General features: G+C 46.4%; 1 long non-coding RNA gene across 1 annotated transcript; it reads right to left on the reverse strand.

Annotated features, from left to right (window-relative positions):
• Window positions 1-235: 235 nt before the first annotated feature.
• LOC138850065 (uncharacterized) lies at window positions 236-2,920 on the reverse strand. The gene is made up of 3 exons (XR_011389456.1): window positions 2,450-2,920; window positions 1,111-2,311; window positions 236-740 (listed from the first exon to the last, which is right to left on the reverse strand). It is a non-coding gene; the product is annotated as an uncharacterized lncRNA (long non-coding RNA).
• Window positions 2,921-24,222: the final 21,302 nt, after the last annotated feature.

Genomic DNA, 24,222 nt, shown 5'->3' on the forward strand with positions numbered 1-24,222 from the left:
TTTCAAGCACACTTTCAGTGACACCAAAAACTCCCCTCTGCCCTGATGCCCTTACAGCCACACCCCTTCCCCTCCTGCCAAGCCCTCACCCCTGTCCCTGAGCCCCCACTTTACCTTCATGGGCACATCTCTGTTGACTTTTTTGTCCTGTGTGCAAAGACGCTGAAATTTCCTGGCACTTTTTCTGTTGTGAGGGGAAAACCAGGAGATATTTGGATGGAATGGTGAGGTGGTGGATCAAACCCCTTTGGTTTAAGAACAAAGATCAGAGGATCCACCCTGCCTGGTAGTATCTTCTGTTTTGATTGTGTGTGTGTATGTGTGTGTGTGTGTGTGTGTGTGTGAGTGTTTACAGAGTTGGAGTGCCCAGGCAGGTCCAGTGCTGCGTGGTGCACAGGCGCAAGTATGTAGTTTGGAAGCCACATGTGCCTGACTAATGGAAATGTCATCCTGAGGCAGAAACCCAGTCCTCATGTCCCAGGGCCGCTGAAAGATTGTGCTCCACACCCCTGTCCCCGGCAGTCCACGCCTCTCCCTGTGTCCCAGGATACCAGCCTCTGTGAGTCTTGGAGGATTAGTGCTTAGGCCTGAGGGTAGTCCCGGGTCCACCAGGTGCTTTGAGGGATGCACACCCACCTGGAGACTTCTCCCCACGTTGTTTTCAGCTGGCGTACCGGGTGGCTCTGCAGAGCGCAGAGGATGGTCTGCACTGAGCAGTAGTTCCGAAGAGCCAGGCACTCCTAGGGCAGGGAGCGGATGAATGGCAGGTAGGTGGCTTGGAGCCCCACCTGAGCCAGGCTCAGCCAGCTGTGCTGACATCCCCCTCATGCATCAGAGAGTTGGCCAGGGAGCCAGAGCAGGTCAGTGATGGGACCCCCTTGAGCCACGCTCACATGGGCTAAATTGGTTTCAACCCATGTCAGGGGCCTAGGCGGGAAGTGAGCATGTAGTTCTGGGACAAGTGAGTGAGATCAGGCCACCTCGTGGATCCCAAGAGCCCAGGGATTGGGCAGGATCTGTGACCACAGACTGTACACCTGAGAGCTGAGGAAGCAAAGTGGCACGTCCCTGCCGTGCAGAGAGGGAGCCCCTGGGACAGCCTCAGCTTACCTTGGCCACCTTGATCCAGTATTCCACCACACGGGCCCTGTCCTCTGCCTTCATGCTGGGGTCCCCCAAGCACGTGGTAGTAACACAATGGGCCACGTGGTGGTAGTGGATGATGACAGCGAGAACAGTAGGGGGCAGCTGCGCATTGACCTCCTTGTTCTGCTGGATCCGGATGGAGCTGTGGCACTGATAGGGGACCACATTCTGGAAGAGCTCCTGGGGGCAAGAGGGTGTCCCATGGGCACAGCCAGCCTAGCTCGAATGCAGTGAAGCCCAGCCACCCCGGCAAGTGACAGTGCTCGAAGCTGCAGCTCAGGTAGTTTGGCATGCAGCTCCCCAACGTGGGAGCAGCTGGGCTATGTGTTCTGCCACTGAGGTCGCCTCGCTCCTGCCAGCCCAGATCCCAACCCTCCCAAGCCTTGAGGAAAGAGACAGAGGTGTGTGCTCCCAGGCATCCCGCCCTGTATCTCATCCTTCTGCTCTCACGCCATCTGCCCTGGAGTCCTTGTCCCTGTGAAATGCCGCTCCCTGTGGCAACTCCAACAAGGTGCTTGCTGTTTGATATGGATATGTGTGCTAGGACCCAGGACAGCTGTGGCATCGCAGGCAGATGGGAAGGCAGTGGGTGGACCTGGATGCCCTCCACCTAGGCCCGTCCAGTACCCTGTGGGTCAGATCCAGCCCTACTTTCTGCCAGGCCCATGTCAGTTGATCTGGAGAGTCACTGTGCAGCTGGTGTGGTTTGGGTGCCCTCTCTGCCAGCCATGGGAGAAAGGCAGCCTTGGGAGTGAAGACATTGGTCCAGTCACATAGGTGGTGGGACCTGAAGCCTGAACTGCAGCCAGGCCACTGGATTCTGGTCGGGGCAGCTGTGGAGAGGCTGGTGCCAAAGGGGTGTTCGGGCCTTGCCCTGCCGAGACAAGCCCGCTGCTCACCGCGTCCATCAGTGTGAACTGTTCCGCCAGCAGCTTGGCGGGGAATGTGGTGATGCTAGCCATCTTGCGAGGCTGGTTGTTTGCAGGTCCCGGACATGCGCAGGAGACTTTGGTAGTTGTCTTTAGTGCTGATTCTGCGCATGGTGGCAGCCTCAGTTTTGAAATGGATGCTGTCTCCAGAAGAGGTTCTAGCTCTGTGAGCAGTGGGGGATCTGGCTCTAAAGCCAGTGTTTGGCATGTCTGCAGCCTGGCAAATAGAGCAGGAGCTGGGAGAAGAGAAAGGGTCAACAACATCAAGCACTTTCCAATGGCCTCTCCAAAACCAGGCGCGATCCCATTGCCTCTAAAGGGGCTCCAGCCCCAAAGCCCACCGAGAGAATCTCGCGGAGTGCAGTGCATCTTACCAACTGCATCTGCCTGTGTGGGATTTGGGTAGGCCATCCAGACATGCAGAAAGCACGCATGGGTCTGCAGGTCTCCTCTGGGCAAGTGGATCTGCTTGGATCCGACCTTCATCTTTAGAAGTGGGATATCCGTGCGATTGCAGAATTCGGCCTTGTACTTGGCTTTGCAGCTTTGCAAACAGGAAGCCATGTTCCTGGGGAGGAGAGTGGGCAGCAGAGTCAGACGTGACCTTACCCTGCTTGCTGCCCTTCCAGGACTCCCTGTGTGGGGTGGGGCACGGAGCCTGCCGGTGAACTCTAGCTTCTTAAAGACAATGCCATGCTTTGCTGTTTTCCAAGGCGATTTCTTGACTGTGAATCCCAAGAGTTACAGAGAGAGAGGGAGAGACACACACCGGGGCAGAGGTCTTGCATCCACTGCTTGACTCCCCGGATGGGCAGTGGACAGCACTGGGCCAGGCTCATGCGGGGAGTGAGGAGCTCCATCCAGGTCTCCCACATGGGTGGCAGAGGTCCAAATGCTTGGACCATGTTCCCCTGGTTTTCCCAGACCCCGAGCAGGGTCCTGAATCTGGACTGCAACAACAGGGACACCAACCAACACCCACAAGGGATTCTGGCATTGCCAGCAGTAGCTTTCCTTTGGATGGCTTCCTTCTCATGTTCCTTTCAGTGCCTTCCCATTCATTCCCATGGTTTTCTCAGGTGGAGGCCCCTAGGCTCTGGCTCTGGGCAGACTTGGGAGTAGGTTGCTCCTGGGATGGTGGGTTGGGTTGGGTGGTCAGGGAGGGTAGGCAAAGCTGGAAGCAACTGCCCTGGGCATGGCTATGTGGGTGTTGTCTTGAGCCCCAACATGCCCGCTCCTCTGCAGAACGTGTCTGCTCCTATCCATAGCACTGCTCTTCAGCACTTCCTTTGCATGTGCTGGGGCCAGAAGTTGGAGTTGCACCTACTGTCCGCCTCTGCCTTGCCTCAGCCCTCATTTTCCTGCCACTCTTTCGAGTGACAGAAGGCCACATCTGCACCCCAATCTCCCCGCATCTTAGTGGGACATGGGGTTCTCCTTGTGATCAGAGTAGGGGACGTTGCAGCTACTCCCAGAGGAGGTCGGCAAGCCTCAGCTCTGCTGCTGCAGGACAGGACATGTATAGGATCATGGCTGTGAGGGTCTGATTCCCCACAACTGTGAGGCCCTTGAATGCTTTGTTCACTGGATTTGTGGCAAGTGTCTGGAAAACTGCACAAGGGAAGGGCTTCCCATATATGTGTAGAGTGAAAGATTCCTTGCAGACCTGCCCGGTCGATGAGGGGTCTGGGCAACTGCTACCAACCCTGAGGGCAGCTGTTCTGTGCATATATCGAGGACAGGAGCAGCTGGAACAAGTAGGAAATGTGGCCGGCACGAAGGCATAGCAGCTTCCAATGCCCCTGCCCACATGTGATGCTGGCAAGCCATATCAGGGTTGGCCAGTTCAAGTCTTGGCTGTTGTCCTTGGTGTCCAGCTCCCTGCTAATGAGCCTGGGGAAGTGCCGGATGATGGCCTAAGTAGTTGGACCCCTGGCACCCCTGAGGGGGCCAGATATAGCTTCAGGCTCCTCAGCCCGGCTTCCCAGAGCCCTGCTTTTTGCAGCCATTTGGGGAGTGACCCCGCAGATAGAAGGACGCATTCTCTCTTTCTCTCAGTCTAACTCTGCCTGTGAAAGAAAACATTTCTGATTCTTGAAAAGGGGGAAAGCAGGATCGCCATCTGGGAGGTTTTCCAACCATAGAGGCACATGGCCGGGACCCACCTGAGTAGAGACATTGGTTCGTGAGGGTGCAGAGAAAGGAAATCAAGAGGTGTGACGCAGTGTGCCAGTAGCCCTGTCCACAGAGAAAGGCACCCGTTCCATGCCCGCCATGTCTTAAGTCGCTTAGGTCATCTAAAACATGTAAGATTCATCTCTGCATCACCGCAGTGCTGAAAGGCAGCTACCCACCTGTCGAATATCTGGTCTAAGTAATACGGAATGGTGGAGAAGTCGCTGTATGTACACAGGAAGGTGTTGAAGTAGCAGATCCTTTTTCCCAGGGGGCCCGGGACCAGGGCATCCAGCAGCATCTCTTTAGTGTCTGGCTGTAGGGTCCGCATGGCACAGACCTCTGCCAAGTAGAGCATGGACCCATTTCCAAACTAGGGAGGACCAGAAAGGACGTGAGTCAGTGGCAGTTCCAGGGAGCACAGGGTAGCAGACACCCGGGTTGGGAGAAAACCCCAGTTGGGGCCAAGAGGCTGAACAGGGACTGAGGGATGAGAAAGTCCTGCGAGGGGGCCAGCAGTGAAAGATGGTTCCGTGCCCCTTGGGGGAGCTAGAAATGAGGGCAACTGTGTGATTTGCTTTGCCACCAGACTGCAGAATGGAAACAAATGGGCAGAGTAGGATATGAATCCCCAGGGGAGGCTAGATCCTGAAATAGCCGTAGTCAGAGGTGTCTGCCTGTGGCGTAATGACCACAGGCGTTCTGCCAAGTGACCTGACTTGAGGCATTACAATGACACATGTGTAGAGCCAGTCCCCAGCCAGCCTGGTCCTTGGAGTTTGTCCTCAGCAGGGCATCACTGCCTTTTAAGAGCCAAATTGTGGCCCCCATCCCCAGCACACACGTGGGGTTGTTCTGACACCAGAGCACTTGAGTGTGACTGCTGCAGTTGGGCCAGTAGTCCGCAAGGAGGTGATTGACCTTACCCCCAGAAATGGCGTAGGCCCCATCCCATTACCTTGCTGTGCTCATTGGCAGATGCGACGGGGGCACAGAGAAGCCCAGGGGAGCATAGGAAATGAAACTGTGGATGGAGATGGCAATGAGCCCTCCTGAGAAATCACCTTGGCCATGCCCTGACATGCAGCCACCAGAAATGGGAACAAGCGACTCCTGTTGGGAGAGCTGCCCAACCTGGGCTCCTGTGCTTTGAGCAGCCTAGCTGACTGTGCTCCGTGAGAGACAGTGAGTCTGTGTCCTACAGCACCGCTGCCGTGGCAATGCAGCTGAATCCCAGTGCTTCCCAGCAGCCATGCAAGTGTGGCCACAGGGGCAATGTCGTCCCATGGAATAGAACAGGTGGGGGCCAGGCACCAGTCCTGTGTGGTATCTTCACACTTTTGGTTGAACCCTCTGCCCTTTTGTGTGGGAAAACCTTCCTGGTAGGATCACTGAGTCCTAAAGCTTGGAGAAGACCTGGAAGGCAGTGGAGCTGACTAAGGACTGCACAGGATTCTTGGACTAGGTGGGCAAACATTCAGCACCATGGCCACACACGATGCTTGTGTGAACAGGGAGTTTCCCAACACCCAGTTGCCAAGGGGCTGAGATTTCTTTGAGAGTGGGATGGGGGTCAGTCACTGAGTGGGAGATCACGAGGCCAAAAGCCAGGGGTGTTCCTCCCTTCAGGATGTGGTTCTAGGCACACCGTGGTCATCTCGTGCCCCAACACGTGGGTACTCCTGGGCCCCTCGCTCCCTCCACACCAGCATTAGCCACGTTGTTGGCCTGACTCACGTGTCCATTGACGATGCCTGTGGCTTCCTCATGTGTTCTGTCTGTGGACTCGAGTGTGGAGCTCTGCAAAGAGAATGTGTGGCAGCCCAGACCGGAGGCATCAGTGTCATGCTTGGCTGTCCCCACAGAGAATAATTCCCCCCATGAGGCATTCTGTTACCCAGGTCGGGAAAGTAAGGGCCTCTGTACCCTTGTGCAGCAGAGAGGTCTCCAGAAGACAAGAGGAGGTCCCCCAACACCCACTTGCCCAACCAGCTGTCCACAAAATAGGGTATGAACACGCAAGACACAGGAGGCTCCAACACGTGAATCGTGTTGCTGGGCAGCAAGAGCCCCTCTTCTTCTACCACTGTCATGCTGAAGGGAGGGGCAAAGAAGACCCAGATGGGGTCACAGGTGATCCCCTGCCAGGACGGGATTGTTCCGCTACCTGTGGCTGCCTCCTGGGCTGTTCTGTTCCCTGGGGTGGCCTTGCAGTAAGAGGCCACAGACACCCCGTGTGAGAGCGGTGCCAATGTCTCAAGCGCCGGAAAAGGCCAGAGCCTGGCAACGATTGGCAGCAACGAGAGAACATGGTCTTCTCCTGAACGTCTCCCATCAAGTGAGCCGCTAAGGACTGTTGCTATCAGAGTGTAAGTTCTATCACCAAGGAAGTGAGGTCACATCTTCAAAGTTCCATTCTGTGGAGCCTTTCCCTTAAGAAGATATGCCAAGGCCCCTCTGGGCTGCTCCACAATATCATCCCCTTAACTGTACACAAGGAGACAAACACAGTGCCATTCCTCAGCTCCCTCAAGAGACTTGAATGTAGACAGGGCCCTAAGCCTGCAGACAGACAGACAGCTGGGTCCCAAACCTCCTTTTCGTATCATTTCCAAACACTCTAGCATGTTCCTTCGGGAAAACACCTAAGAAACAAGCAAGGTATGGAGACCCATGAAAAGCCAAGGTTAGGGACCCAACAGACTCTAAACTGCATCTTGAGTCGTGGATCCTGCCCCTTCGGGAAATGTTGAGGTCACAGCTTAAAGCGCATCTTCCCCGAATACGGGTTCAGTGTCTCTGGCTATGATAGCAGCCATGTCCAAGAACTCCAGGAGAAGGTGAGAGAGCTCACCTGAAAGCCATGCCCCCAAATTGGCATCAGATCTCCCATCTTCAGCATGCAGGGCCCCAGAAACAGGCCACCTTATCGATAGAGCAAAAGACCTCACAGAAAATCACTAGGGCTGGGGGATCAAATACTGGCTAGGAAGCTTCATTGTGACCACAGAGAGTGGCATCCATTTGAAAATAGGTCTGAGCTCATTCAAATTGTCCAGCCATTTTAGAAGAGTGCAATACTAAGGATGCCTGAGGAAATAGACTCCTTCCAGGTCTGGTTTGCTTGGTGTTTTATGAAAGAATCTCAGAGGACATGGGCGAAATCATTTTCCTCGCTAGGGAGTCAAGTGAGGGACTTGGCATTAGACTTGGCATTAGCTTGTATCCCTAGAGTTTTGGGTGAGCTGCTTTCTTTTCCATGTCCTCCAAGCAATAGGAAGAGCCCTAGTCCTCCCTGCTTCAAGTGATAAGACTGGGGAATTAAGAAAGTCATGAACGAGGCCAGGAGTCATTTGGGTACATTTGTAAGATTTATTTATTTAATTTCAAGTCAGTGTTACAGGGAGGCAGAAGAAGACAGACAGAGATAGATAGGTAGGTAGGTAGGTAGGTAGATGGATAGATAGATAATAGAGTTCTTCCATCCCTTGATTCAGTCCCTAGATGGCCGCAATGATTGGAGCTGTGCCGATGCAATTCCAGCAGCCAGGAGCCTGCTCTGTGTCTCCCAACCGGGTGCCAGAGCCCAAGCATTTGGGCCATCATCCACTGCTTTCCCTGGGCCCAGTAGAGAGCTGGATCAGGAGAGGAGCAGCCGGGACTCAGACCTGCACCCATACGGGATGCCAGCACTGCAGGAGGTGCCTTGACCTATGATGTCGCCATGCCATCCATTGCGCTTTCTGTTTTGTGTATTTGTTTGAAAGGCAGGGACACAGAGATTTTCCATCTGCTGGTTCAGTCCCCCAAAACTTAAGTCAAATAAAGTGCCTCAGACTCCATTTGGGTCAACAACCTGTGTGGCAGGAACCCAAGGATTTGAATCATCACTGACTGTCTTTCCAGGCTGTACGTCTTTCCCAGGCCATTAGCAGGGAGCTGGATAGGCAGTGGAGCAGCCGGGCCTCAAACTGGTGCCCATATGCGATGCCATTGATGCAGGCGGGCGCTTAACCTACTACACTACAGTGCCAGCCCCTCCTAATGACTTCTTATCTCTCATTTTCTTTTGTGCATCATCTATAGGTATCTACTGACACATTGCAATGGGAATCTATAAACTATTCACACCTATAAACATTTAGTTTAGACTTCCACTTCATCCACATAGAAGCAATGTAGTTCCAAATGACTGTCTACAAAATACACATGAGATCCGTATAGTCATTGCAAGTTCTGTGATTTTACTTTAAATTGCATTCCAAGTTGTAAAAGTGATTTCTATTCCATGGCGGTAGTGAAGATCCTGTACGTGTCTTTTCCTTTTCTCTTACCCTGGGGCGCTTTGCCACTTTTTGGTTGTTCTGTGTTGCTGCCATGTAGTGTCGATTTGCTTCCAGGAGAGGGCAATAGAGCTTCCCTGTCAGGCAGGTCTAATGCTGATGCTGTCCCTTAACTTGTCCATAAGAAGATGTCATTTTGGTTGGAAGTTTATTCCTTCAGTTATGTGAAGATAAGCTTTCACACGCTTCAGGCCTGTAAAGTTTCTTGTGAGAAACCTGATCGTCTTACCGAATTTGTAGATTCTCATGCATCGCTTTTGATAATTCTCTGGGGGAGGATTCAAGACCTAGAATTCTTGAGAAGGAAATCCTGGTCAACTCTGGTAGATGTTCTTCCACTGAAGTCACCAAAGTATCCCTTTCTACCAGTCATGCCTAGAGAGTGATTTTCTACACATCCTGTGCACCCCCAACTTGCGGTGTGCTCTAAAGGTACTGATGGCCTGCTGTGTGTTCAATACCACCTGCTGTACTTTGTTCCTACTTGCTGTGGGGACAGGACATGTCTGGTTCACAGTGGATACTGTGGGGTTTCAGCTGAAGGGGTTTTCGTGTGTTTCACTGGATCAACCTCCCTGTCTCCCTCCTCCCTGCCTGTCTCTCTGGCACTCTGCCTTTCAAACAGTAAAATAATTTGACCAGCCAATCTATAGCAGCAGAGAGGCCCTAGTTCACTGGTGGGTGCAGTCAGAAAAATTTTCCCAAAAGGCTGTATGCAAGTTTATTGAGAGCTTTAGTCCTGCCCACCACCGCCTCCGCCACCATCTAATAGTGAATCACATCACCTGCAAAGCAAGCTCGAAACCCAGTAGTAGCCAGTTTCCAGTCTCCCTTCCCCCAGCAATTGCAACTGCCAATTAGTTCTCGGTCTGTGAGTATGCTCTAGATTTTTCTTAGAGCTAGCATTATAATGTATTTCCTATTGTATCTGGATTCCCTCAACTTGCACCATGGTTTCAAGTTTTGCCTATGCGGTAGCCCAATCAGTACTTGTATTCTACTTCATGCTGAATTCCATCATAGGAGTACACCATATTGTGTTTATTCATTCATCTCCTGATGGACACTGGAGCTGTGGTTGTGTTTTGGCTAGTGTGAATCCTGTGAACTCTTTTGGATAAATATTTTTCAAACTTGTTTCCGGTTCTTTTAGATAGCTCGTTGAGAATGCAACAGCAGGTTCACGGTAATTTGAATAGCCTCGAGGTGGTTTGGAAGGGGTATCTATCTCCTTGCAGACTTGATTTGTGATGGCCAATGACCAATAATAGTGTGTCCTTTCAATATAGCTCTTGTGCTGTTCGTCTTTGGAGAAATGTCTGTCCTTGCCCTTGGCCATTGTTGAAGTGAAGTGGGTGAACATTGTGATGCTGTGCGTTAAGCCAGTTTTGGGGATGTTACTTCTCTCCTTTTGCTTGCTTTTCCTAATTTGCTCTCATACAAAGGACTTAGCAGACATTGACTGGAATAAATCATCACTCTTGTGGTGGGCATCTGGTCCAGTGATTAAAGTACCACAAGGGGCATTCATATCCCCTTTTGGAGTCCTTGTTCCTCTGTGCTTCTGATAGAAGAGCCTGCAGATGCACCTGTGAAACAGACTATGCCCCAACGGATGACAAAATGCCACACAATTCCAAGACCCAGATTGAAGTGCTGGCTCCTGGCTTTGGCTTAGTCCAGCCAGCCCTGGCTGTTGCAGGATTTGGGAAGTGAACCAGGGAATGGAAACTACTCTGTCTTTCCCTCGCTGTCACTCTACCTTTCTATACTAAATCAAGAAATATGAAATATGAACCCAGAAATCTTCCAAGGAAATCAGGAAAGATATTAAAAAATAAAAATACAATGAGGGTCATTAGGCTTTGGGTGAGTTTGTTTCCTTCTGTGTTCTAGAAAGAGGACCATCATCTTTAAATGATATCAGCATTTAGTCCACCTCTAAAGAACTGAGCAGACTGTGAATTTTGTCTATTTTAGAGTATTCACTGTAGAATAATGGTTGGCTTTGATGGATTCTTCTTTCAGTTTTCTTGAGATGTGGAAACACACACAACACACACACACACACATACACAAGCAAAGTAACGGAGAGAGAGAGAATCTCTATCCACTAATTCACTCTCCAAATACCCACAACGGTCGTGGCTGGGCCTTACTGAAACCGGGGATTGAGGTCCCTGTCAAACAGGCTCCATGTGGTGTTCAGCTGATTTGCTCTCTGGCCCTTCTGCCTTCAGCCTTGCACCATGTGACAATGCAATAGTAAGACCTTCATCAGACAAAGCATGCTGATGCCCTGATGTTGGACTTCCCAGGCGCTCTAGGTGTGAGAACTATAAATTTCTGATCTTCACAGATTATCCAGTCTCAGGCATTGAGTGTTAGCAACACAAACACAGAAACCACATATGCCCCTATACTTGTGGAGTTAACTCCCAGAAGTGACAGTGCCAGTGCAAATGGCAGATCTACTGTAGAACTCTATTGCTAGATTCCCCTTTGATAGAGGTCACATGGTTTCGCATGTTCATTACCACTCCTCGAGGAGTGTCTTCTTATTCCAATATATGCTGCCAAGTACTTGAATTGTAGCCAAATGAGAGATGTGCAGTTTTTATTTGCATTGCCCTGCACAGGAGAAAGGTGGCACTCTTTCCATTGGAAGAAAAGCCACTTGTGTCCCTTTTCCTGTCAACTGTCCTTGTCCTTTGCCCATCTTTCTGTTGGAATGTTGGCCATTTCTCCCTCGTTTCCAAGAACAATGTGTACGTTAGGTTTCTTTCGTTTTGATATACTAGGCAGACCACCTACACTTTCCCAGTTGGTATTTGTTTTTCCTTTATCTTGGTTTGCCATGCATGAATTAAGGTTTGTGTGTGGCTGAATATAACAGCCTTTTCATTTATAACTAACGCATTTTGTTTCCGAGTTGGCAGGGCCTTTGCCACGCTTCCCATCTTAACATTATAAAGGAACAGAGACAGAGAGAGAGGAGAGGAGCTCCCAACTGCTAATTTACTTCCCAGTCCTGCAAGTGCCTTGAGATGTGCCAGACTGCAACTGGGAACTGGCAATTCCACCCAGGTCGCCCATGTGAATAGCGTGGAACTTGTTATAGGAACCATTGTTTCCCCAGAGGTATTTTAGTAAGAAACTGGAGTTAGGCTCCAGAGATGAGTATCAAAACCAGGTACTCTGATATGAGAAATGGGCATCGGAACTCACCATCAAAGCATCTAAGCCATTAGGCTAAATTCCTTCTCAACCCATGTTTCTTTTGTTAAGAGTATCCCTTGACTGTCACACCCTTACTTCCCACTCCACAAAAGCAAGCATCAGCCTTGGATTTGTTGGAAGCGCAGTGCACCCTCTACTACTAGACGAGACAGGAAAATAGACTACTAGATGTCCATAATTTCTTCCCAAGTGGGATCTTCTAGAGAAAAGACGGAAAGAGCGTTGCCCTGGGTGTACAGCAAAGAGCCCCTGTAGACACTGATTTTCTCTACACAGTGCACAGCCAGCCATGGAATCCTGGATTATTTTATTTCCAGTTTTTCCCAGACACCTTTTATGGAAGCTATACCAACTTGATGCATTTCCTAAACACGGCTTTCGGAACATAGTGATTCTCCCACCATACCTAACTTCACAGCAGCCCTCCCACCTCTCTTCCTCCTCTGTCTCCTTTAGGGGCATCTTCTCTGACAGGAGTAGAATTTACCTAGAACTTATTAACAAAACATGACGGGCTGAATACTATACGTATTTGGAAACTTTGGAATGGCATATACTTCTATGAAAAAGAGTGAGCATTTGGAGATGCATTTCACTGAACAATGATGTATTTCCTTTTTGATGTGTTTCTCTATTTGTTGACAAAGAGTAGCTGTACATATTGATGTGGTATAATGTAATATTGCCCTACATGCATACATTTAAATGATCATATTAGGTCATCCGCATCCACCGCTTCCCTATTCAAGGTTTCTTTGTAGTATGTACATTCAGAAGTCTTTCTTCTAGCTTTTGAGAAAAGACTGTATGTTTGGTGAAGTATTATTACCCTACTATGCACTAGAACACCGGCAGGCTTGTTTTTACAACAAACAAGAGATGAAAGTGCTTTTGAATTCAATGAAAGTAAGGCTTTCTGCGATTTGACTTACGTATGTCTATAGTATCTGTTGCGGTGGAGTGAGTTAACTTTGGAGAAGAACCCAAGGGCGGTGTGACTTTTGCGAGCATGAGACATTCTTCTAGCTTATAATCCATAGATGGTGTCATTCACGTGAAAGTGTGGTAGATCTTTGTGACCAAGTGGTACTGTTAACTCACATACCTCAACTCTTTGAGCAGAGAGGTCCTGCATGGGAAGTCAGTGCACAGTGACCCCTGCTGAGAATTTCAGAATTAGCACATCAGCGAACACCTGAGGATCTTGACCTGAGCTGCCTCAGCTGTGGAAGCCTGTGGAATCCACTGACTCCTTCCATATTTAGACAGGGCCACGGGGAAGAGGAAGTTCTTTTGTGCCTTCTGAATAAAGTGTATCCTTTGTGGATGACCACTTCTTTCTCTTGGGGTCTACCCACAGAAGTGCTTCATGGGGAACCCTGTGTGCCACAGTGTTTTGTCTTCCCATGCCTGACATGCTCTCATAGGTGTTTTAGCCACATCAGAATGTCTTCAGGGTTGATTCTGAGCCAGGGTGTTATTTGAGGTCATTGTCATTCTGGGAGGCTGCTATATGCAATACTTCCCATGTTGGAGCATTCAGTCTGTTTTGATTCTGTCTATTATTATTATTGTTATTATTATTGTTATTATATCTGTGCTCTATTTATTAATATCTAGTATCTATTTTTATAGAAAGCTTTTATTTACTAGATAAATTACATAAGTACAGCTTTCAGATTGTAGCTGTTCTTCCCACCTACCTGCCCTCCCACCCCCAAACCACCCCACCCCCTACTCCCTCTCGCATCCCATTCTTCATGAAGATTCATTTTTTATTATCTTTATATAGAGACCAACTCTATACTCAGTAAAGATTTTCACAGCTTGCACCCACACTGACATGCAAAGTGGAAAGTAATGTTTGAAGGCTAGTGTTACCGTGAATTCTCATAGTACACCACGTTAAGGACAGAGGTCCTACAGGAGGAGCAAGTGCACAGTGACTTCTGTTGTTGATTTAACAATTGACACTCTTATTTATGATGTCAGTGATCAGCCGAGGCTCTTGTGATGAGCTGCTAAGGGTATGGATGCCTCTTGAGTTCACAAACTCTGCCCTTGTTTAGATAAGGCCATCCTTCAAGCGGAATTTCTCTCCACCATTCAGAGAAAGAAGGTACCTCCTTCTTGGATGGCTCCTTCTTTCCCCTGGGATCTCACTCACGGAGATCTTTCATTTCTACTATCAATTGATAATCTATCTCAGCAGGTTCTCCTTTTTTTTCTTGTTGTAACTTGGCCTTAACTCAAAGAATCTTAGGTTGTTCTTCAAACTTGAGGCAAGAGGATTGGACATAAGACATTGCTTTCAGTATTGTCAGAGTTTTGTATCTTTGTGATTGTGGCAAGTAGCATGCTTACAATTTCCTTTAGATAAATGACCACAGTGGCTGACATACTGATGTGTTTTCTTTTTTCATTGTCAGAAACTCTCACATCGAAGAGTAACAGTGTGTTGACTGACGTAACTTGGAGTTCCAATGGAAGCGATGTGTCAAATGAAGTGAAGACACACTCTGAATCACATAGGGATAATGGACATGGCTCTAGAATGTAGAGGCTTTGGAATGGGGATATTTTGGGTCCAGAAGATGGGGCCAGTGATGGTAAGTTTCTAATGTTGTAGGAAAGTTAGGTTTTGTTCCATATTGGATTCATTATTGGGTGAAGAATTCATTCTCAAAGTTATTATAGGTTTTTTTTTAACTTTTATTTAATGAATATAAATTTCCAAAGTTCGGCTTCTGGATTACAATGGCTTCCCCTCCATAACGTCCCTCCCACCCGCAATCCTCCCCTTTCCCACTCCCTCTCCCCTTCCATTCACATCAAGAGTCATTTTCGATTCTCTTTATATACAGAAGATCCATTTAGCATACATTAAGTAAAGATTTCAACAGTGTGCTCCCACACAGAAACATAAAGTGAAAAATAATAGATGGTTTTTTAAATGATGATGAAATCAGATCAGACCTATTGTCATGTTTAATCCCAGTGAGGGCCAAGTTGGGAATTGATAATTTCTTTTTTTTTTTTTACAGAAGATCAGTTTAGTATACATTAAGTAAAGATTTCAATAGTTTTCACCCCCAGAGAAACACAAAGTGAAATATACTGTTTGAGTACTCGTTATAGCATTAAATCTCAATGTACAGCACATTAAGGACAGAGATCCTACATGAGGAGTAAGTGCACAGTGACTACTGTTGTTGACTTTACAAATTGACACTCCTGTTTATGGCATCAGTAATCTCCCTATGCTCCAGTCATGAGTTTCCAAGGCTATGGAAGCCTTTTGATTTCTCTGACTCTTATCTTGTTTAGACAAGGTCATATTCAAAGTGGAGGTTCTCTCCTCCCTTCAGAGGAAGGTACCTCCTTCTTTGAAGACCTGTTCTTTCCACTGGGATCTCACTCACAGAGATCTTTCATTTAGGTCTTTTTTTTTTGCCAGAGTATCTTGGCTTTCCATGCCTGAAATACTCTCCTGGGCTTTTCAGCCAGATCCGAATGCCTTTAGGGCTGATTCTGAGGCCAGAGTGCTGTTTAGGACATCTGCCATTCCATGAGTCTGCTGAGTATCTCGCTTCCCATGTTGGATCACTCTCCCCTTTATTTATTCTATTGGTTAGTATTAGCAGGTACTAGACTTGTTTATGTGCTCCCTTTGACTCTTAGTCCTTTCATTATGATCAATTGTGAACTGAAATGGATCACTTGGACTAGTGCGATGGCATTGATACATGCCACCTTGATGGGATTGACTTGGAGTCCCCTGGTATGTTTCTAACTCTACCATGTGGGGCAAGTCAGCTTGAGCATGTCCCAAATTATGCATCTCTTCCCTCTCTTATTCCCACTCTAATGTTTAACAGGGATCACATTTCAGTTAAATTTCAACACTTATGAATAACTGTGTATTAATTACAGAGTTAAACCAGTCATATTAAGTAGAACAGACAACAACAAAAAAACTACTAAGAGGGCTAATGTATTAAGTTGTTCATTAACAGTCAGGGCTATGCTGATCAAGTCACCGTTTCTCATAGTGTCCATTTCACTTCAACAGGTTTCCTTTTTGGTGTTCAGTCAGTTGTCACCGATCAGGGAGAACATATGGTATTTGTCCCTTTGGACTGGCTTATTTCACTCAGCATGATGTGTTTCAGATTCCTCCATTTTGTTGCAAATGACTGGATTTCGTTGTTTCTTTCTGCGGTATAGTATTCTAAAGAGTACATATCCCATAATTTCTTTATCCAGTCTACCGTTGATGGGCATTTAGGTTGGTTCCAGGTCTTGGCTACTGTGAATTGTGCTGTAATAAACATTAGGGTGCAGACTGCTTTTTTGTTTGTTTTTTTTTTTTTCCAATTTAAATTCCTTTGGGTAAATTCCAAGGAGTGGGATGGCTGGGTCGAATGGTAGGGTTATCTTCAGGTTTCTGAGGAATCTCCAGACTGACTTCCTTAGTGGCTTGACCAGTTTGCATTCCCACCAACAGTGGGTTAGTGTCCCTTTTTCCCCACATCCTTGCCAGCATCTGTTGTTGCTAGATTTCTGTATGTGAGCCATTCTAACCGGGGTGAGGTGAAACCTCATTGTGGTTTTGATTTGCATTTCCCTGATTGCTAGTGATCTTGAACATCTTTTCATGTGCCTGTTGGCCATTTGGATTTCCTCTTTTGAAAAATGTCTCTTGAGGTCCTTGGCCCATCTCTTAAGTGGGTTGTTGGTTTTGTTTTTGTGGAGTTTCTTGATCTCTTTGTAGATTCTGGTTATGAACCCTTTATCTGTTGCATAGTTTGCAAATATTTTTCCCATTCTGTTGGTTGTCTCTTCACTCTCCTGACTGTTTCTTTTGCAGTACAGAAACTTCTCAATTTGATGCAATCCCAATAGTTGATTTTGGCTTTGACTGCCTGTGCCTCCCGGGTCTTTTCCAGAAACTCTTTGCCTGTGCCAATATCTTGAAGGGTTTCTCCAATGTTCTCTAATAACTTGATGGTGTCAGGTCGTAGATTTAGGTCTTTAATCCATGTTGAGTGGATTTTTGTGTAAGGTGTAAGGTAGGGGTCTTGCTTCATGCTTCTGTATGTGGAAATCCAGTTTTCCCAGCACCATTTATTGAATAGACTGTCCTTGCTCCAGGAATTGTTTTTAGATCCTTGATCAAATATAAGTTGGCTGTAGATGTTTGGGTTGATTTCTGGTGTTTCAATTCTGTTCCATTGGTCTATCCATCTGTTTCTGTACCAGTACCATGCTGTTTTGATTACAACTGCCCTGTAGTATGTCCTGAAATCTGGTATTGTGATGCCTCCGGCTTTGTTTTTGTTGTACAAGATTGCTTTAGCTATTCGAGGTCTCTTTTGCCTCCATATGAATTGCAGCATCATTTTTTCTAGATCTGAGAAGAATGTCTTTGGTATCCTGATTGGAATTGCATTGAATCTATAAATTGCTTTTGGGAGAATGGACATTTTGATGATGTTGATTCTTCCAATCCATGAGCATGGAAGATTTTTCCATTTTTTGGTATCCTCTTCTATTTCTTTCTTTAAGATTTTGTAATTCTCATCGTAGAGATCTTTAACGTCCTTGGTTAAGTTTATTCCAAGGTATTTGATTGTTTGTGTAGCTATTGTGAATGGGATTGATCTTAGCAGTTCTTTCTCAGCCATGGCATTGCTTGTGTATACAAAGGCTGTTGATTTTTGTGCATTGATTTTATATCCTGCCACTTTGCCAAACTCCTCTATGAGTTCCAATAGTCTCTTAGTAGAGTTCTTTGGATCCTCTAAGTACAGAATCATATCATCTGCAAAGAGGGATAGTTTGACTTCTTCCTTCTCAATTTGTATTCCTTTAATTTCTTTTTCTTGTCTGATGGCTCTGGCTAAAACTTCCAGAACTATGTTAAATAGCAGTGGTGAGAGTGGGCATTTACTTCCAGAAAGTTTTTGATTTCTCTTTTGATTTCTTGAATGACCCAGTGTTCATTCAGGAGCATGTTGTTCAGTCTCCATGTGTTTGCATACTTTCTGGGGTTTCCTGAGTTGCTAATTTCCAGCTTCATTCCGCTGTGGTCTGAGAAGCTGCATGGTATGATTCTAATTCTTTTAAATTGGCTGAGACTTGCTTTATGGCCTAGTATGTGATCAATCCTAGAGAAGGTTCCATGCACTGCTGAGAAGAATGTGAAGTCTTTAGATGTAGGATTGAAAGTTCTGTAGATATCTGTTAGATCCACTTGGGCAATAGTGTCGATTGAATCTGCTGTTTCCTTGAGGATCTTCTGTCCAGAAGATCTGTCTATTTCTGAGAGTGGAGTATTGAAGTCCCCCAGTACTATTGTATTGGAATTGAAATCTCCCTTTAAGTCCCTTAACATATCTTTTAAATAGACCGGTGCCCTGTAATTAGGTGCATATACATTTATAATCTTCCTGTTGAATTGAACTCTTAATCATTATATAGTGTCCCTCTTTGTCTCTCTTAACAATTTTTGTATTAAAGTTTATTTTGTCTGATATTAATATGGCTACACCTGCTTTTTTTTGGGGGGGGGGTTCGGTTGGCATGGAATATCTTTTTCCAACCTTTCACTTTCAGTCTGCATGCATCTTTGTCAGAGAGATGTGTTTCTTGTAGGCAACAAATAGTTGGGTTGTGTTCCTTGAGCCAATCAGCCAATCGGTGTCTTTTAACTGAAGAGTTAAGACCATTAATGTTTAATGTGACTATTGATACGTAGTGACTTTGCCCTGCCATTTTCCCGGAGATATTTTCTAGTATATGCTTTGAGCTTCCCATGCTCTTTTACTGGTGGCTTTTCTTCCTTTACCTTCTTTCATATTGATGGCCGTGTTTCTGTGTTTCTGAGTGTACACATCTTTAAGTATCTTTTGCAGGGCTGGACGAGTGGCCACAAAGTCTTTCAATTTCTGTTTGCTATGAAAGGTCTTTATTTCACCTTCATTCACAAATGAGAGCTTAGCAGGATATAATATTCTGGGCTGGCAATTTTTCTCTCTTAGCACCTGTGCTATGTCTCGCCATTCCCTCCTAGCCTGTAGTGTTTCTGATGAGAAGTCTGCTGTGAGTCTAATTGGAGATCCTCTGAGAGTAATCTGACGTTTCTCCCTTGCACATTTTAGGATCTTTTCTTTATATTTCACTGTGGTAAGTTTAATTACCACGTGTCGTGGTGAGGATCTCTTTTGGTCATGTTTATTGGGGGTTCTATGAGCTTCTTGTACCAGGATGTCTCTGTCCTTCTCCAGACCTGGAAAGTTCTCTGCTAGTATCTCACTAAAAAGGCCTTCTAATCCTTTCTCTCTCTCCATGCCTTCAGGAACTCCTAGATCTCGAATGTTGGGTTTTTTAATAGTATCCTGTAGATTCCCAACAATATTTTTTAGATTTCTAATTTCCTCTTCTTTTCTTTGGTTTGACTGTATGATTTCCTGTGCTCTGTCTTCTAAGTCCGATATTCTCTCTTCTGCTTCACCCATTCTGTTTTTAAGGCTCTCTAATGTGTTTGTCATTTGATCTATTGAGCTCTTCATTTCATTTTGATTTCTCTTCCCTATCACACTTTCTTATTCTACTCGTTTCTGCATTTCATTTTGATTCTTCCTTAAAATTTCATTTTCACGAGAGAGATTTTCAATCCTGTCCAATAAGGATTTCTGTAGTTCAAGGATTTGCTTTTGAAAACTTCTGAATGTTCTTATCATAAATTTTTGAAATCCGTATCTTGCATTTCTTCTATCTCATCATCTTCATAATCTTGGCTTGGGGTGTTTTGTTTATTTGGAGGCATCATAGTGTCATCGTTGATCTTGTTCCCTTGATTTCTGTGTTTGTTGTTGCTTGGCATAGTTAATTCTTCTTTCGTCATTGTGCGTTTTTTTTTTTAATTTTATTTTATACTATGTCTGTGTTAAGTGGACTGCCTGCTGTTGGAGGAGCCTTGGAGGCTTGAGATGGGTGTGTCCTGAGAGCTCTGCTTGTTATGGGTGTGCAAAGGTGACACCCTCAGGTTATGCATGGTAAATCTCTCTCTTTTTATTTATTTATTTATTTATTTTATTTACTTATTCAGGAGGTAAGTAATACCGCACCGCATGGCTGTGCAGAATTGATGGTATTTAGCTTCTGATCTCTGGCTTCTACCCAAAGAGTCTGTGCAGGCTCTGTTTCTCCTCTGGACTCCCACTGGGTTGCCTAGGCTACTGAATTGTAGTGACTCAGTTCCTTAGCTCTCCCCTGTTATGTAAATCCAGAGTGGGGGTCTGCTCTTTGTCTCTTGCAAACCTTGCAAACTCTTGCAAACTCTTGCAAACCTTGCAACCTTGCAACCTTTGCAAGGTTGGCGGAGAGAGAAACCCCCCACCTTTTTTCCTTCTCTCCTGTAGTCAGTCTGGTGAACTTTCCTGCTCCCCTCTAGATTCAGACCACCGTCTCCCCGCCAATGTCTCGGGTTACTGAGCTCACCTCCCCTTCCAGCGCCGACGTATGGACTCGGAGCCCTGGGCTACCCAACTCTCCCCGCTGATGTCTGTGTGACATCCACTCCCCTTCCTGCACTGGCGCCCAGACCCTGCAGCTCCCGCGGCTCAGCTTCCACGCGGTGGGTGACCTTGTTCTCCCAGGAGATCCTCCGAGTCACAGCCACTAGATCCAGAAGAGTTTCCTCTGCAATTTTTTCCTAATCCTTTTTCTGAGGCTACCAAAACTCCACTTTTATTAAACTAAATTTTCACAGACTATCAGTGCGCGCCCTCACTATTCCGCCATCTTGGCCCTGCCCCTGCTCCAGTCCATTATAGGTTTTGATGTTTTTGTGAGTCTTAGCCTCTTTGCCAAGCCTTTCGAAATGCTTTCTGATGTAATGTTTCTTACAGTAACGACTAAGAGCTAGGACTGGTATTATTGGTAACAACTTGAGTTTGGATGTGTAAACTCTGTTGGGGTTCATTGTTAGATCCCTTTGAGTTCAAAGCCAGTTCTCTGAACTCCTACCGAATGCTACACCCACACTACTGCCTGGCTAACTTGTGGTTATTGGGACAAGACTAGAACAGTGCATGTGTGATGGGAGTGTAACTTTCACCAGTTTTGTTTGCTGTGAGCAGTTTGTGTTGCCTCATGGTTTAGACAGTTGAAAATAGGGTTTCTCAGTCTTGGCACTGTTATCGCTTGGGTCCAGATACCACTGTTGTGAGGAGGAGGACATTCCTGTGTGTTGCGGAAAGTTTTAGAGTTTCTCCAACGTCTCCCCAGTAGATTACAGTGACAGCATCAGTCCCCGTGGACACTCCCGAAGAGGTCTTCTGAGGTGAGGCATCCCCTGAAGGACACACCCCAGTTGATAGACACAGACAAGAATTGTAGAAATCATGTACTTTTCCAAATCTTAAAAGAGATAGCTTAACTAGACTATTTAGACATCTTAATGCACTCAAAGTAAGCTGGTAACTTTTCATCCTCACCGTTCCTATTAGCGACTTACGCTTAATATGAACAAGTTAGGTTTGTACAGACAGCCTCTCTAGAAGATGGCCAATGTACTATTTTCTTTTGCACTTGGCTGAGTTATTTCCTTTGATATCTGCTGGGTCTTCTGAGCTGAAAATATCCTCCTTTTACAAGGACATTTGGGACTGAGGGCATTCCCTGTTTAGTGGTAAGGAAAATCACCTTAATGATGTGAAGTGAAGAAGATCATGGTTTGTACGAAAGGAGGTAAATACAACATGCACAGTTAGCTAGTTACTTGCACAGGCAATGGAGACTCGGCAAGGGTATCCAAGAGCTAACAAATGTGGTTAACTTTGATTGGGTGGGGTTAAGAGATGCGAGAAACCAAGTGACTAGAAAAGAGGCCAGGGATAACTTTTTCACTGTCTGAATGTAGTTTTAACCTTTATTCAGGAACAGGGCTATACTAACTACTGAGAATACAAATAGTTGTAAACCATTTAATGATTTGAAATGAAGCAAGTTGCAACTTGTGCCTTTTTAGGTGAATTGCATTTCCCTGACTGGGAGCTCGACAGGGACAGGGAAGGTGCTGGTGAATGTAACGAACTTGAAGATGGCAAGGGTGCCGTGGGTCCCTCAGACTGTGCTTCTTGTGCAAGTCGGCAGTCTTTGACGAGTGATGACAGGCTCTCTGAGTTTGCTAAGGTAAGAATGGATCCTTTCAGAAACTCCTATTCTTTTATAACATATGTTCATCAAGGCCTTTTGGTGTTTCTCCCACCGTTCCTTCTCAGGGATCATCCTTTTCACTCTCAGAGCTTTCTTTTGAGCTCCACACCTTGGTCCTTAACTCACATGCTGGTGCTGTGCTTCTCAACATGGGGAAATATGGAGCTCTCTCCCCCCTGACTCTCCACTGCCAACTAGGCAATGAACTTTGGTTGTCCCTCCAGGGCCCTAGTACAGATATGTCAGGGTTTGCTTAGTTGAGTATGCAGCATTTACATCATTGTAATTCCATAAGGACTCTTGATCATCAAGACCAGTGCTAATTATCATGATGCTCTTGAACAATGAGTTGTGTTACTTGGATTTTTTAAAAAAACGTATTTGTGTGAAAGGCAGTGGGACCCAGAGATTGTCCATCTGCTGGGTTCATTCCCTGAATGCTCGCAGCAGCCAAGGGCTGGGTCAGGCTGAATCCAGGAGCCTGAAACTGCATTTGGGTCTAGCACTTGTGTGCCAGGGCTCCAGGTACTTGAGGCTTCTCTGACCACCTCTCTGGGTGCACATGAGCAAGAAGGTGGAATCTGAATTGGAGCCAGGACTCAAACCCATGCCCTCTGCCCTGGGGTGTATGCATCCCCAAGTGGCATCTTGACCAATGTGTGAAACACCTGCTCCCCATATTGACCCTTTCTTAGGTCATTTTGCTGAACATTCATAGAATCCTCATATTTCTTCATTGTCTTACAGTCTCATAAACATTTCTATACTTAACAGACTTTCTCTCAGTTTCATTTTCTTGGTGAATGTTTCCCTACCACCTCCTAGTTGCTCCAATGTGGAGCTTTTCTCTTTGTGGATGTTGTCACCCTGGGGTTTCTGTTCCCCATCATTCTAGGAATGTGTTCACTTCTTTGCTGATGGTGCTCCTTGATCTTGCATTTCATGTTTTCCTCAGAGTTTTTTTTTTCCACGCTTGATTTTGTAAAAAAATTTATGTATTTATTTATATTTATTTAGTTGACAGGTAGAGTTATCGACAGTGAGAGAGACAGAGACAGAGAGAAAGGTCTTCCTTCTGTTGGTTCACTCCCCAAATGGCCCCCATGTCCTGCGCTGTGCTGATCTGAAGCCAGGAGCCAGGTGCTTCTTCCAGGTCTCCCATGCGGGTGCAGGGCCCAAGCACTTGGGCCATTCTTCCCGGGCCTCCGGGGCAACAGCAGAGAGCTGGACTGGAAGAGGGCAACCTGGACTAGAACCCAGCATACATATGGGAAGCCGGCACTGCAGGCAGAGGAATAACCAAGTGAGCCAGGATGCAGGCCCCTCCTCGCTTGATTTTCTGGAGCACATCTTCTGGCAGGTTCTGAGCAATGGCATACAGAAGCGTTTTTGATGCTTGGCATCTCTAACTATGCTTTGATCTTACTGTCCTGTAATGTAGGATTGAAAACATGTATGTACTTTTAGGTTGGAAATGGTTTTTCCCAAGTTCTGAAGGCACTGATGCATTGTCTTTCAGCTCAAGGATTTTGTGAGTCAGGCTGAAGCTTCTCATTTTTGATCTTTGAAGGTTTTGGTGTTGCTAGTGGTTTTCAGCAGTTAATTGGGACGTGCTTTGGTATGTTTTTCTGCTTAGCGTTTGTCAAGTGTTTTGGATCTGTGGGGTTCTAGGTGTCGCCAGGACCACCCCCAGGTTTGCTCATCTGTAGGACACTGGAGATGTGGTGTAGAGGCATCTCAGGGCTATAGGGAAAGGAGAGGAAGCTGTGTCATCAATTCCCCATGCTCGTCTCCCAGTAGATTCATCAAACATGGACAAGCTATGGAAGTTGTGCTCTTCTTGGAGAGCTCTAGCTATTCAATGGGCAGGTTTTGACTGGGGCTCCTACTCGGTGTTCTCTCTTCCTACCCTGTCCTAGAATCCCAGGCTTCCAGAAGGCAAATCCATATCAGTATAAACTGTACATTTTCACAGTTTCAGCATACATTGTCCAATGACTGTTCATTTGTCTAAATAGGAACATGAGATATCTTTCCCATGATCATGGCATATATTTAGAGCACCTGTGGTTTCTGTAGTAGTGTTTTACCATGACCACTAGACCGATCTTTGGTTTTCTTGGCTCAAGTTACTCCTTTAGTACATTATTTGTGTTTCAATTATT

This window comes from Oryctolagus cuniculus, chromosome 6 (assembly GCF_964237555.1).
Source record: "Oryctolagus cuniculus chromosome 6, mOryCun1.1, whole genome shotgun sequence".
NCBI lineage: Eukaryota > Metazoa > Chordata > Mammalia > Lagomorpha > Leporidae > Oryctolagus > Oryctolagus cuniculus.